This window comes from Octopus sinensis, linkage group LG29 (genome assembly GCF_006345805.1).
Source record: "Octopus sinensis linkage group LG29, ASM634580v1, whole genome shotgun sequence".
In the NCBI taxonomy this organism is placed as follows: domain Eukaryota; kingdom Metazoa; phylum Mollusca; class Cephalopoda; order Octopoda; family Octopodidae; genus Octopus; species Octopus sinensis.
In genome coordinates this window covers 1,366,592-1,371,191 of record NC_043025.1, presented here as the reverse complement: position 1 = coordinate 1,371,191, position 4,600 = coordinate 1,366,592, and positions in this window count along the sequence as shown.

Genomic DNA, 4,600 nt, shown 5'->3' with positions numbered 1-4,600 from the left:
CCTTGTTGAGAAGTTAAGTACCGGAAAGCATACACAATTTATGGAATTATAAGTTCAGCAAAAATTTAGATTCAAATGAATATGGTACTTAATTTAGACGCACCAGAATTCTGCGTGGTGTTATCCATATAAATCCGTGGGGTGATTATAATCAAAATAAGCAACAAGAATGAATCCGGTAATTTGGCACGATCGTTTCGTACTACATCATTTTATTAAATGATGTAAGTATTACAACAGTTTTAAAATGCTGAGTAATCATCAGCCAATTATAGAGGTTTTCCATTATTACATATATATATATGTATATGTATATATGGATGTATATGTATATATGTATGCATATGTATATATATATATATATATATATATGTATATACACATGCATATATATGTATATGTATATGTATATGTATGTATATGTATATATATTGTATATATATGTATATACATATATGTATATATATATATATGTATATATATGTATATATGTATATATATATATGTATATATATATGTATATATATATGTATATATATGTATATATATGTATATATATATATATATATGTGTATATATTTATGTACGCTGCAATTATGTATATATATACATATATGTATATACATATATGTATATATATGTGTATATATATATATATATATGTATATATATATGTATATATATGTATATATGTGTTTATATATATGTGTATATATATATATGTATCTTAATGTTCGTCCTTCAGGTTCGAAGATGTCCATTGACATCATTTGGTGGAATTGCTGCTATGAGACCGGAGGTGGCTGGTGAGGCCAATCCGGGCAAGAAAGCACCTCCCACAGGTGGGGCAGAAGTGGGTAGGTGCTGTGCTATTGGTGCAGGTGGCTCTGGCTTTCCGCATCTGGCGTTTCTGTTCTGCTGACCGAAACCGTCCCTACTCGGCTGTCCCTGCTCCTGTGGTGATTGCGCTGCGCCAGGATGATCGGTCGACAGCAAGTGTCTCCCAAGTCTCTGTGCCGATGGAGAAGTCTTTGAGACTGTCCTTGAAGCGCTTCTTCTTCCCTCCGACTTTGCATTTACCCTGGCTGAGTTCACCGTAGAAGAGCTGTTTTGGGATGCGAGTGTCGGACATGCGGGAGACGTGGCCTGCCCATCTCAGCTGGGCCTTGCGCATTATCATAATGGTGCTAGCGAGATCTGTCTGCTTCAGAACTTCCGTGTCTGGGACTTTGTCTTGCCAGCGGATGTGAAGGATGTTCCGAAGACACCTGAGGTGGAAGTGGTTAATCTGGCGCTCGTGCCTTCGGTAAGCAGTCCACGTCTCGCAGCCGTATAGTAGGGTGGTAAGCACGACTGGCCGGTAGACTTTCAGCTTGGTGTTGAGGCTGATTCCTCTCCGCTCCAAGACTTTCCTTCACAGTCTCCCAAACGCGCTGTTTGCCTTGGAGATTCTGTTGATGATATCAGCATCTATGTTGGCATTGCAGGAGAGAGTGCTGCCCAGGTAGGTGAAGTTTTCCACCGCTCGTAGGACTCGTCCGTTCACCTTTATCTGAGGCTCATGGTATTGTTTGCCGGGGGCTGGCGGAAACATCACTTCGGTTTTCTTGGCACTGATGGTGAGACCGAAGTTGTCACAGGCTGATGAGAACCTGTCCATCCCGAGCTGCATCTCCTGCTCATCGATTGCGTTAAGGGCGCAGTCGTCAGCAAAGAGTAAGTCTCTGACGACTGTCTCCCTCACCTTTGTGATGGCCTGCAATCTTCTGGAGTTGAAAAATTTCCCGTCCGTCCTGTACTTGATGTCGATACCAGACTTGCAGTCCCTGAAGGCGTCGGACAGCATTGCCGAGAACATGATGCTGAACAGTGTTGGGGCCAGGACACAGCCCTGCCTGACTCCGTAGGTCACCTGGAAGACTTCAGACAAGTTGCCGTCTTCAAGGGCTCTGGCTGTCATTCCGTCGTGGAACTGGCGGACAATTGCAATAAATTTGCTGGGGCAACCAAATTTTCCCATGACCTTCCAGAGTCCCTCCCGACTGACTGTATCGAAAGCCCTGGTGAGGTCAACAAAGGTCATGCAGAGGTTAAGGTGCTGCTCCATGCATTTTTCCTGCAGCTGGCGGGCGGCGAATATCAGTGCCAGTGGTCCCTCGACCCGTGCGGAAGCCACACTAGCTCTCAGGGAGAAGGCATTGCTCCAAGTGTTCCAGAAGGCGGTCAAGCAGGACTCGGGCCAGGATCTTGCCTGCTATGGACAAGAGGGAGATTCCTCGGTGGTTGTCGCAGTACTGCCGATCTCCTTTCCGCTTATAAATGTGGACGATTGTTGCGTCCCATAAATATTGAGGGAGTTGTTCCCTGTCCCACATCGACTGGAACAGGCTGGTGAGCTGACTGATCATGGTGGGGCCGCCCGACTTGAACACCTCTGCAGGGATGGCGCCAGAGCCTGGAGCTTTGCCGGTGGACATTTTTTTGATGGCTCTGCTCACTTCCTCGACTGCAGGGGGAGCAGCCAGCTCGTGGTTTGTCGGCACCTGGGGGAGTCGTGCGATGGCTTCCTCATTGATCTGGACTGGTCGGTTGAGCACGATGTTGAAATGCTCCGCCCATCTCTCCAGGATCAGCCTCTTGTTAGTCAGGAGTGAGGTTCCATCCGAGCTGAGCAGGGGGGTTGATCCAAAGGAGAACTGCGGTCCTTAGACAGCTTTCAGTTTCTCGTAGAATTTCTTGGTGTCGTGTTTGTCTGCGTATCCCTGAATTTCATCCGCCTTGGCGCTTAACCATGCGTCTTGCATGAGGCGGAGTTTTGCCTGGACTGTGCTGCGAATGTTGTTGAAAGCAGCCTTCTTTGCCGTGCAGTTGGTGTCATTTTTGTGGACACGCAGAAGACGGCGTTTCTCTTCCAGGAGCTTTTGGATTTCCTGGTCGTTTTCGTCGAACCAGTCCTGGTGGTTTCTCGTAACTTGGCTTAGAGTTTCAAGGGCGATGGAATGGACCGTGTCCCTGAATGATTCCCACTGCTCATCGATGGACTGGTCATTTCGAATGTCCAACAGCTTGCTGTCCATACGTGACTGGAGATCTTGTGCAGTCAGCTGGTTCTTTAATTTCATGATGTTAAGCTTCCTCATCACTTTCTGACCCTGTGGTCTTCTCTTAGGTTGGATGTAGAAATCCATCCTGGAGATGATGAGGCGATGGTCCGTCCAGCAATCAGCTCCACACATGGCTTTGACCAGTCTCACGTCCCGCCTGTCTTTCGCCCTGACGATGACGCAATCTATCAGATGCCAGTGTTTGGAGCGTGGATGCATCCATGATGTCTTGTTGCGTATTGGCAGACGGAAAAAGGTGTTGGCGATGGTAAGATCATGAGAGGCACACGCACGCAGGAGGAGCTGCCCGTTGTTGTTGCACTTTCCTATTCCTTGCTTTCCCAGTACGCGATGCCAGGCTTGGTGGTCAGTCCCGACACGGGCGTTAAAGTCCCGAAGGAGGATGAGCTTCCCAGGCTGGGCTGACGTGATGAGGGAGTCGAGTTCCTCAGAGAACCTGTCCTTAACTTCTTCAGGGTTGGTCATGGTGGGGGCGTAAGCGCTGATGATGGTCGCACTAGTCTTGTTTCCAAGTGGGAGCTGCATCTTCATCAGCAGATCGTTGATACCCTCGGGGGAGCATTCCAGTTTCCGCACGTGTACTGACTTGATGGCAAAACCAACACCAGCCTCACGACGCTCTTCGCTGCTGCGACCACTCCAAAAGAAAGTGTAGCCGCCGCCTGTCTCTGTCAGCTGGCCTTTGTCCGCAGGGCGGGTCTCGCTCAGTGCTGCGATATCGAAATTGTATCGGCTCAGTTCTCTGGCCACCAGGGCAGTTCGTCTCTCTGGTCTGTCCACTTTGGTGTTGTCAAGCAGAGTTCTCGTGTTCTAAGTTGCGAAAGGGAGCACCTTTGTTTGTTTCCTTCTTTCTTTGTTTCGACCGCTTGGAAAGGATCCCCGCCAGCCGCGGTTTGCTGACCAGGGTGAGGTGAGGCAGGCTATGTTTAGGGCAACCTTTTCTAGCCCCGTCCTCATGCTGCGGTGGATAGCAGAGCGATCCTGAAGAGGGCTGCTCGGTCACTCAGGAGGCTGCCGGACTCCACTGCTGACTCAGTTCAGTGAGGGGCGACCACATGTCCTGAGCCGCCTGTGTGTGGGTTCACGACTGCAGCTCCCATTGTATCCTCACCCGCTACTTCGTCATTTCCCCATCGCCACAGGACTTTGTGATGTAGGTGTCATGATACCATGACGTGGTCGTGACTTGGGTTATAGTGAGGGTGACTTGCGCAGGATCAGCCTCATTCTCTCGTCCTGGTGCGCCGGATCTAGTGCCAAGACAAAGTCAAGACGGCTGGGGGTAGACCAGGATGCAGGGGCTGCCGGAAGGTGGCACGAATGGCGCAATCCAACCACCTTAGGGGCTCCACTCCGGGTTTATGTAGGTTTTTGGATGGCCATTGACTCACGAGAGAGTTCCTCTGCCCTTTGACAGGTTTTGTTTTTAGTCCTGCTGGGTGTCCAAATCACCCTCCTCACCAAGAAATCTTGGT